Here is an 11,894-nt window from a genome sequence, read left to right on the forward strand (position 1 = left end):
TAAGTGAATTGGTAAGTGCTCATATTCACCCAGAGGCATATCCCCACCTAGAACTTTTATCTCTTGGCTTCTACCTGAGGGCTTTTGCACCCAATGTTTCAGATGCTTCAGATTCATCAGGATTCTTGTGAAAATGCATATTCATAGGCTATACGGTGGCTTTACTGAGTTAGAACCTCTCAGGCAAGAACTCATGAATCTGCATTTCCCCCCACAAAGTGCTGCCCATCATTTTGCCCCTTTGCAATTAGCTGTTTAGCTAGTCAGCTGTGGTCAAGCCATTGAGGCACCAGTGAGTTGATGAACTGTATTCAGTTGACCTGTTGGTAATACAGACATAAGTCTAAAAATGATTTCCTTTTTTATTTTTCAAGATTTTTTTTTATTTGACAGAGAGATAGAGAGCACAATTAGGCAGAGAGAGAGGGAGAAGCAGGCTGTCTGCTGAACAGAAAGCCCAATGCAGGACTTGATTCCAGGACCCTGGGATCATGACCTGAGCCGAGGCAACTGCTTAACCGACTGAGCCACCTACGCGCCCAAAATGATTTCCTTTTTAAAAATGACCCTAGAATGAATAAACAATAATGCTTAGATTTCAGCAAAGCTCTCTTAAAGATCCTTGGACTTCCTGTTCAAGATGCTGGGAGACAACTGTGATGGAGTAGAACAGAGGACAGAGAGAGAAATGCTGACTTTATAATAAATTCTCAGGGATATCCACTGCAGCCACTCAACCTTACGGTCTCTCTGCCTTTTTGACTTCTTTTTCTCTAAATACATTAGTTCAAAATGGTGAATATACGGACATATAGAATGTTCCAAGTATGTAAGTGCTGAGTACTGTCCTGGGTGCTGAGGGATCCATGATGAATAAGTCAGACAGTCTTGTCTTAAATTTGCTTAGAGTCTAGCCAGCATAGAGCAAACAAAAATTTAATTCTAGCTCTGCCACTAACAAGCTGTATGACCTTGTATCAGCTACTATCCCACTGTCTTATTTTGACTTCTATCTAGTTCAGCAATACCCCTATAGAAGCACCAATAGCCTTTGAGAGTGGTGGGCTACCATGTACATTTTTGCTTCTGTCTTCCTTTGTATTCTTGCCAATTAATTATTGTTTATTTCTGAGTTGGGCCATGCCAGCCCAGTGAAAAGGCTGTCTTCTCCACATGGCCCCACCCAGGGACCCTTGGGGCCAATTACTTCAACCCCTTCTCGAAATTTGCTCTCCAAATTAGCTCTTACGTGCTCTGGCGATGTGAGAGGGTCACATCCATTACCTCATGGGTGTGATGGCTCCAGCAGAGCCCCCAGGGAGCTGTGCAGCCTACTGCAACCTCCTCCAAGGGCCTTCAGAGGAGTGGCGGCAGGATGCTTTTCCTCTGTAGTGTCACGGGTCCATAAAAAGAAAAAAATAAACCCGGAGTCAAAAGATTCACTTCCAAAACAGCCCCAGGGCTAAAACAAACTGTGGTGGCAGACTGGTGGGAAGAAGGAGATAGAATGATACCCATGGGAAGACAGTGACATTTGCGGATAAGGGAAAATATGCATTCTTCCAATTACAAGCCTAACCGAGCCTGGCAAATTCTGATGGGGCATTTTTATGAACATTAACGTTTAATCTGGGCTTCCTATTACTAAATTGACCCAAAATATACACTCTGGGTTACATAAAGGGAGGAATAGCAATACATAATAGCTGTTGATTTAACTTATATTGAGCAACTGTTAGGTGCTTGGCAACATTGTGGGCACTGGGATGCAAGCATGAACAGAGCATCTTTGCCCTTATGGTACATATATTCTAGTTAGAGAAGACAGAAATAAAAATAAACTATTTAATCTAAGAAGATATATGACATAATTTTAGGTAATGATAAGTCCTTGAAGAAAAGGTAAACAGAGAAGAGGGGTACAGAATAAGGAGAAACAGGACTGCTCATTAACCTGGGGGATCAGGGGAGATTCCTTACCTGAAGAGACATTTGAGTCTAAACTTAAATGAAGGAAGGAGGTGATCTAGGCAGATACTTGAGGAAAGAACATTTCACACAAAGGAAAGAGCCCTACCAAACACCTGGTGAGCTGCTATTTTACACACTTCATAAATATTTGTTGAACTAGTTCATACAATAGAAGATAGGTATTTTTAGGGACATTTGAGTAACAGGTTCAGAGAGGTTAAGAGATGTGCCCAGGGCCAGATAGCAAATTAAGTGGCAGAGCTGGAAGGTGATTTTTCCTAAGTACTCTTCATTCTTATGCTGAATTGTTCCTGGGACTAATCATTCCTAAACTTCTCTTGGGTCTGATTCTCTGTTCCCCCCACATAAGCCATACTTTCCCACCATCCTAAGCTTCTGCCAAGCTCTGTCTGTGGGGGTTTGCATCAAATTCCAGAAGTCAGAGCTGATAGAAGCTCTGTTTCATGTGCCCAAAGAATTCTGGATCTGAAAACATCTAGAGGCATCGTTGGAATTTACCCTTTTTGTGCCATAAGGAGGCCAGCCTCTCCGGGCACGCAGGCTGCTGACTCCATTTCTTTCTGGGGAGAACTGGGTGTGGAGGGGATATCAGTCACACCCGCCCTGACTAAGGAAATGTGCAGAATGGAAAGACAGCCATTAACCCAGGCTGGCTATTGCCTCCTTAGCAACAATAGCTGTGTACACATTCACACACAAACACTGCACCAAAACAAGCAAAGGTCACTCTCTCTAGGCACTTCCAAGAATGATCTCAATTTTTCATAAAACAATGTTTATAAATTAGATGGAACCCCAGAGCAGTCCGGGAATAGAAATAACCGTTTTATGAGGCTTCCTGCCATTACATTATTGCTTATTTGCTTTGAATGAGTAAAATACAGTGTGCAGCCCACCCCTTCAGAACCAAGCAAAGACCTCTTTACAAAGGGTCTAGCCAAGCAAGCCTGAATGGGAAGGTATCCTTGGTTCTAGTAAGGACTTCCGTTCATGGCCCTTTGGTAACACCGCAAAGGCAAGGGCTGTGTCCTATTCATCTTTTCTTCCTAGCACTAAACACAGCTCCTAACACAACAAAAGCATCTAAGAAATGATTTTGATTGTTGAATGAGTGAATATGTGACTGAATCAATGAATGAAGGAATGAAATGAATAATCTGATATTCAGGGCTTGGACTACAGAAAGTGGACTACCCAGTAAGACTACAAACACTCTAAGCCCTTGTTACATATCAGAGCTTTTTATGTGATGACACTAAAGAAGTGTTACATGTTTTTCAACCTGCTTCCTGTTCTAATCTGGCTTTTCTACAGTCCCTTGGGGGCATCTAGGTGCTTGCTACAGCCCCTGACCCAGGCTGGTCTTCAACCCTAACTCGAGAATTTACTTGCTCTCTTTACCTATAAAAAATTCCACTATCACAGTCCTTGATGAAACTGACTGTCATGAAGAAAACAATTTGATAAACTAAGTGCCTTAGTTGAGTTGCCTCAGAAGCAGAGCCTGAGGCAAGGATTCAAATTCATGTGGTTTATTTGAGAAGAGAAACTGGAAGGGAAGACAACCAATAAGGTGTGTATTATGAGTTATTTACCAGTGGTCAAGTTCCATGTGAAGATTCTGAAAAACTCTGTGGGAAATATGCCACCTTACTCCAAGTTATCCCACCCAGGGACGAGAGAGCTGGGAGATTTATACACCACCTTGTCAGTCACTGATTGAAGGGTATTAATTCTCTAGCACTTCTAGACTTTCTCGCACATGGGAATATTGGCTTTCTTCTGTTTTAGAGAAAGAACTCAGGCAAAGCAATGCTGATACCTATATTTGGAAGTAACTTGGGCACATTGAATAGGAAAAGCTGAAGGATTGTGGGTGGGGCACTGACAGCATTGACCACCCTAAATCTCACAGAGTGAAATGGCTGATGATATTTGCCACAAATGTCTTAGAGATCTGACTTCCTGAAAAAGAGCTCAGATGGGATAATGCCTTAACTCAAATTAATGCCTCTCATATTTAGGTTGGGAAATAAGAGAGGAAGTTGAGATTTGGTGGTGGAAAGAAGCAAATGAGTTTTGTTTAGATAAGGCAGATATGTAAGCTTTTCTTGGGATTCTGGGTAAGATGAGCTCCACTTTCGTAAAGGAGTGATAATGCAGCTAGTATTCTTTCCAGGAGAGAAGTGTACCACTGAGTAATCTGTATCAAACCCATGCCTCTCAGTAATACCTGGATATCTTTCAGCTACTGGAGATATTCTGTGGCTACTCAGAGGACTGTATCCTCAACCTGCAGGACATATTTAGATTCTTGAAAGGCAAGTTTCCCTTCCCTTCTCCCCTTTGCTCACAAACCTATGAAAGAGAACTTATAGTTTCGTGGAGTTTTACTGATGTTAAAATTAGAAGCAATCTTCAGGCGTTAGATCCTCCAAACTCTTTTTTACAGAATGGAAGCTGAGACTCAGAAAGGAGAAGTCACTTGCCCACAATCATACAATGGTAAGTGGAAGGCTGGTTTTATCAGGCAGAATTCGGAAAAGAAAATAAAATCACTCTAGATTTGTGAAGTAAAAAAGTATTTAACATGGGGTATATAAGCACTTACAAAACCATTTACAGCTGAAAGGGCAAGAGTCAGGAGCACTGCCACTAGCTTTTAAGTTGTGGTTTCAAGAGTCATAGAACTTGGAAGCTGTCCAGAGCTTGGAAACCAGCTCCTTCCCAGGCTTGAGGCATGTAAGTTTCAGGAGCCTACTGTAAAAACCTCCTGTCTGCATGGCACCACAAGTTGCTCCTTCCAAAAGCAAATGATGGCTACAACCTCTCTTCCACATCTTAAGTCAGTGGATCTCACTAGCACACTGGAAATCAGTCACCCTGGATATAACACTGGAGTCTGGGAAATGTAGTTCTCTAGCTTACAGCTCCTGAGATTCAGGGGAGATCATAAAGCCAGTAACAATGAATGTTGATTGTCCCAAGCAAAAACAGAACATCATATAGAACTATGGTGAGCCCCAGTTTGTACTTATAGGAGTGAAAAGGAACATCCACTTGGTGGTATAGTCTTCTCCCAAAGAACAAGTGGGAAGGAGGGACAAGAGAGAGGACCAGCACTGGCCAGAATTCTGTGCCTGGTACCGACCCTGACACCAGTTCTAAAGATCTGCATAAGAATTATTTCCAACATTCATCATGTTTCAGTCCATCATGTTCCTTGTTTTTGTTTTGCTGCCTCACCCACCTGTCAGTCTATATTACTACACCATGAATATGTAGTGACAAATCTCAGGGGAAAACTGGGGGTGTTCAGGGTCTGTGTGACTACACAGGGAGCAACTGGATACAAGCATTCAGAAAACTCCCATTAATGGAGTGTGCAGATGTTCCTGAAGAACTCTTGTTTGCTCCTCCATGGTGTATAGGTGTTTGGAGTAAAGTGACTGGTTAATATCTCAATTTGGGGTAACTTAGTTGGGATTATGGCTCTTATACTGGTTTGATGTAGGACTTTGGGCAAGTTACCTAAGATTCCTCATTTCTAGGAGAAATGTTGTTGGACTACATTATCTGTGTTCTCGGTCCTGACACTAATATCTTTACATCAAAGCATCTTAATTGTAAGGTTGAGACGTTGTTCTGAACCCCAAAGCATGACTAAGGTTTCACTAAGATCTGGAACTTTCTATCTTAAGGGTGAGAGTTCTGTTTAGACAATGCCCTTGTTATAATCTTTCCCTTAACCAGAATTAGGACTGACCCTTTGAGATCAACAGGGTCACTGTAGTGTTTGATTCACAAACAATGTGCAAGTTATGGTGCACAACACAATTCTGAGCTTTCCATTAGAAAAAAACTCAGGGCCCTGAACACCGTGTCCAGAGAAATCCTTGTGCCAAACACTGAAACAATCCTTTTGCAACAAGATTTCTATCTCCTTTTAGGCTTCCCATGCCTTCCTGTTGCTCCCCTGATTCAAATTCTGCTATGGAGGTATTACATATTCTTCATCTCTTTCTTACTGATCAACACTTGGAAGAGTCAGTCCCTCCTAGGCTCTCTGTTCTAAGATAAAGATGGTATTAGATAACATCCCTGAACTAATATGCTGTCTCACCTAATTTATAGAATATTCAAATTGATGTAAAATGTGGCATTCATGGTGCATTTATTAGTAGTATTTATAACAGTATTATTACTAAATAACATTTAAATATTTTAAATATAATTATTATTGTTACCAAATAATAATATAATTTTTCTTTGTTAATAATATTTTATTATTGATGACAATGTTGATAATGATAGTGCTTTATCTTTCCAGAGAGTTTTGTGGTCTTCAGATTGTTTTATTTTTAATTTTCTAAGGATGGAAGAGAGATTCAAATCAAGTAAGAGATTTTTCCAGGATCACTCAAGTGATTGCTGTTAGAGCCGGAAACAAAAACTGAGTATCTTGGCTTCCAGCACATGCTCTTTTTATTGCATATCTCACTGTTGGGAGGAAAAGCCTATAGAAGTCCCAGAGTAAGGATGATCGAGGAGGATGGAAAAACCAAATAAAGAGACTGGCACGTGTTGTGTCCCAGTGTGGTATTAGAGAGATTCTCAGTGCTCCACAGAAGAGTACCCATCCAGACCAAGCAGTAGGTTCACAGAATAGTCTGATTTCTAAGTTTTAAAGGTAGCAAAATACTTATTTCTAAATATATCAGTTTGGCTTCTTGCCTTAGGAAGGACAGCCAGGCCACCATGTGCAGTGTTGGTTTGACCCTTCCCAACCCCAGGGAGTACCACTGACATGAGAGGCACTATATATTTATATATTTGCTACTAAGAATTTCTGGAAGATGACAGTAAAATGCTTTGTTCTATCAAAATCAATGTACGATACCTTTTTTTTTTTTTTTTTGAGATGGAAGTGAAACGTCTTGAGGAGGAAATTTCTTCATGTTAACCCAACTCAAAGCCAGATAGGTGAGTATCATGGACATAATCTAGGATCCAGATCAATGGAAGAGAAATTTGGTTTTCATTTGTTTGCTTATTGATTTATTCATATATTCATTCATTCGTATATTATGCATTCATTTAAAAAGTATACTTGGGTGTATAATCAATGCTAGACATTGTGCCTTGACGCTGGGATGCTTAAGACCAAATTACTGTTGCCAGGGTACTCAGGCCAATGGAAGAATCAGACAAGTAGATAAAATACACTAGTGAGGGTTTCATGTGAACCCAGAGACAGGAAATGTTACCCAGGCTTTTATGGGAACAGACAAGGTGGGAGAGTCAGCAAAAATCACTTTCCTGCCCAGGTAGCATGAAAGTGTTCCAAGCTGAGGGAACAGCATGTTTTAACACTGGAGGTAATAAGCTATATCTTCCACACTTAACATGTATTTATTTATTTAAACCTCATAACCATCTTATGAGACAGGCACTGACATGAGAGGACATCATGGTCCTGATGAGGAAACAAGGCACTGAGAGATTAAATAAATTGCTCAAAGTTACAAAACAGGTAGAGAATAGACGTAGCCTTTGAACCCAGAGAATCAAGCTACTGGGTTCACACTACTCACCTCTTCCTCTCTTTTGAGAGAATGGGCGCTTTATGAGGACCCAGTTGGGTTGATGCTCAGCACTGGGGTTAGAGATAGTGAGATACAAGGCTGGAGAAGCCCATGGGTGTGAGTTAAAAGGAGCTTTCATGCCTGGAATGATATGATTCAGGGCTGGTTGTAAGAACACAAGCCTTGTTTCTTGGTCTGTTCCTGGTGGTGACTCCACCTTTTCTACTGGCTGCTTCCCATAATCCACTGCCCCAGCCCCCCAAGGGTCTTATACCTAACAAACTGTAGGGACCCCAGGAAATTACTCATCTTCCCCATTCCATGTCTATACTGACTCTAGAGACATTTTCCAGAGGTTGTTTTGTCAATTCTTAAACTAAATTTCCATCCATTTATTTTGTTACTATGAGGTTCTTTTCCCTACATGTTGAGTGATGGGAAAGGGGTCCCCAAAACTGAATTTCAGTTGTTCAAGGGCTCTGACTTAGACTGACTCCAGTTCAATTGTAAGTTTACGCTATTGTGTGAGTGTACCATCGAAGTTCTAATAAAGCTAAAAAGAATGCATGCATTTCAAAATATCTGTTACTTGCTTTCTTAAGAAACTTTAGTCCGTTAGGCAGAGGCAAACTTTATCCTTGAAAGATCCTTAGGGGAAAAAATTTTTTAACTTAAAGGAAAAAATATCATATTCCGTATTTGATATATGTGTGTGGTAGCACATTAAAATTACTGTGCAAGTTCTTGCCACTATTCATAGTATTTGATCAAATGAGCAGAGAGCACTTTTTTTCTCTCTGTTGGATTCAGTGATATGGATACTAAACTATTAAAAGACCAAAGCATCACACACATAAGTTACAAAATATGTTTTAGCAAACACTAGAGTATTTCCATGAGAGAACATAGCATAAAGATCTTAATCATATGTCCCTTCTGAAAACCAGCTTGGTGTGGGTATTTTGCCATTGGTCATGGAAAGCAATGTCCTGTCTATCACTTTGGTTCATTTGTGTGTGAATGAGTTCCCCTGTTAGGAAAGCCGCCATATTTTTAACAGAATGGGTACTGGTCTTGGAGTTAGGGGGCTGGGGAAGGAATTTCATACTAACCCCAACTCAACCATTACCCAACCCTGGAAGAGCCTCTTTACTTTGAGAAACTTAGCTTTTATCATAAATGGATTGAACTCTATGATCTCTGAAGGTACTTGTTTGCCTAATTCTATGGTGAAATAAGACCAAAGCTTTGATACTTATATAGACAGGCAAGCCTCGGGTAAACGTACATTTTATTTAATCAGGAATCCACAATCTTTTTCTGTAAAGGACCAGGTCATGAATATATTAGACTTCACAACTACTCAACTCCAATGTAGCATGAAAGCAGCTATAGACAGTAGCTTAGCCACGGTATGGTACACTCTATTGACAAAAACAGACAACAGACAACATGCAGGATTTGGCCAGCAGCCTCCTGATTGAGATGGTGGCTGTGAAAGGGTTGGGGGTAAATAGTGGGCAAGGGAGAGGCTACGTGAACCTGCTTCAGGCTCACCTGGCAAAGGACACCAGAGCCGCTCAACCCATGCCACCTCCAAGAACCAAAGAACAGACCCAGGAGAGTTTCTCCCACAGGGATGAAAGAGTTAAGAAGGCAGGGGCAGACACAATTGTTTCTTTCTAGGGAAACTATTCGGACTTGGGAATATACTCTGCCACACAGCTGGAACTCATTACTGCTGAAGTTTTTTAAGTTAAAAAGTTTTATTTAGGCCCCTGCAAAGGTTTTCTTAGGCCAAGAGTGAAACCTTGCGCTCATACTGCAAGCTCTCCCCAGCCAAGTGCTTCAGTCAGCTCTCCCATCATTTCTCTTGCCCTCACTGCCTTTCTGCTGACCCTCCTGCCACCTTCTGCCTCATCCCTCTCCCTTTCTTCTGGATTCCTTCATCGACTATCTGTCCACATGGATCCTCTCTAGCAAGCAAGACATTCCTGTTTCAGAAATAGGAAAATTGCATAACTGAACAATTGAAACATTCGCTTGTTGTTAGCTGGGATCCAAAAATGCAAATGTTTTAGGTGGACTCTAGACTCTAACCCAGAGCCTTCGGTACAGACACAGAGGGTGAAGTCCACAGACCGTTGGAAGGCAGGTCAACCCACACTGATAATAAAGTGAAGAAAATAGATCCTTTTCCCTTTTTTTCTTTTTTAAGATTTTATTTATTTATTTGACAGATAGAGATCACATGTAGGCAGAGAGGTGAGCAGACAGAGAGAGAGGAGGAAGCAGGCTCCCTGCTGAGCAGAAAGCCTGATGTGGGGCTCAATCCCAGGACCCTGGGATCATGACCCAAGCTGAAAGCAGAGGCTTTGACCCACTGAGCCACCCAGGTGCCCCTCTTTTCCCTTTTTTAAGGTTGATTCAAAGGATGCAAGAGGTGGTTTGCCTGATGTGAATGGTGGTAAACCTCAGTTAATGAAAATTTGATAAATAATAGTCCTTAGTTAACTAGACACCTTTTTTCCTTTACTTTTAGGCTCAAGAAGTAAGAGTGAGGAGACAGCTGGTGTCAGCGTTTGATAAATGGGATGCTTATAGTTAACATCCTAGTGTCATTATTTCTAGAAACCTGTCTACAGCCCAGATTAGCAACAGTGGACATAATTGGTAACAATTCAGGTTCACAGTAACCCCTTTTACACTGTAGGTTCAGAATCACTGCAATTCAACAACACTCCCCCCTCCTCTGTGTCATCAAAGCAGGAAGGTACCCCAGACTCCTAATAGGACTGTCCATAAGGCCCTGACAGAGGGTTTCTCTGGTGAGATCACTAATTCATCAGAAAATTGCTAAGAGGAGTAATTCTTTTCCCAAGCACTGTATTAGAGATCTACTAACTTTAGGCAACCATGGGTAACTCTGGTCAGGTCAGCCATCCTTTAGGAAGTTTGGTGGCAGAGCTACATGTGGCTAGAGTAGAAATATAGGGGCTTGAGAGGCATAGATTTGGGTCTGAGCTCTCACAAAATAAACACAGCATTCAGTATGTAAATTTGGAGTAGCCAAGCAAAATATTCTGGAGTTGAAATAGGAGGATAACAATAGCCGTCATATTAGGGACGACTAATGTTTACTGAGTCCTTACAACACAGTATGTGCTTTCCAAGCATTGTGTGAGGCAGATATAGCTGCTCCCATTTTACAGAAAAGGAAACTGAGGCTCAGAGATAGAATGGCTTTATTGGTGACACTGGGCTACCAGGAATCTGAACAAGGATGCAGGCCAAGGGCTGGCTGGTTGCAGCACCCAACTTACATTCTGGGTAAACAGGAGGAAAGGCACCTAAATTAGACCTGCAACCTGGATTCTAGGGGAAACTGTGACATTAGCTGGGTAAACCATATAGCCAGGTGGCAGAGCTTCCTTGCTTTATGGAGAGACAAATGAAAAACATGAAACACCTAGGTGAATATAATAACTCTACAGAGTAGTGAGTGCAATGCAGAAATTAAAATAAAGTCAAAGAATAACTGGGAAATGGGACTTAAAGTTCAGGCTGTTCAAGGATGCTGTCTCTGCAGAGGTGACATCTTGAGTGTTTTGTGGTATTTGAGGTGGGGGCTGGAAGAAAGTAATGAGGAACTAGAGAAGAAAGCAGAGGACAGAGGCCAGGTAACTAAGTGATCCTCCCCCTCCCAAGTCATCTTGTGGGGCCGGTGAAGCCCTTCTCAGGGGTCCCTTCTATAGACCAGGACACAGTTGTGTCTCTTCTGGTATCCTTGGGAACTCCTCAGGGTGTTCAATCCCATGTCCTGAGGAGTTGAAGAGTTCATGGTTCTCCCCTCTGGAAAGTCTCTTAGAAATGGCCTTCAGCTCTCTCCTTCCACAGAAGTGAGAACTGAAACTCAGAGAGGTGAAGCTACTGGACCAAGATCACATGCCCATTGCTCGGTCTCCCCCAACGCACCCCATACCAGCCCTAATATTCCTCCAAGCTGCCTATTAGCCAAACCACAGGTTCATTGTCTCAAGCAGTTGTTCTGAATCTGTTTCCTGCCAAAGCACAGGTGGTGGGTGTCACTTGTGTTTTTGACAGATGCCCTGAGATATGCCAAGATCAAACACTGTGAAATTGATGAGCTCTATTGTGGGGTATCTATAATATATGTGTAATTCACGGCGGAGACCCAGACTCCACCTCTTCCACAAGCCAAAAAGCACATTGTTATGCAAATGAGCGAGAGGGAGGCTATTATAAAAGGGACCAATTTTGAAAATCATTAATGTGTTTTTTCTTTGCATTCTAATT

The sequence above is a fragment of the Neovison vison genome, chromosome 12 (assembly GCF_020171115.1).
Source record: "Neovison vison isolate M4711 chromosome 12, ASM_NN_V1, whole genome shotgun sequence".
Taxonomy (NCBI): domain Eukaryota; kingdom Metazoa; phylum Chordata; class Mammalia; order Carnivora; family Mustelidae; genus Neogale; species Neogale vison.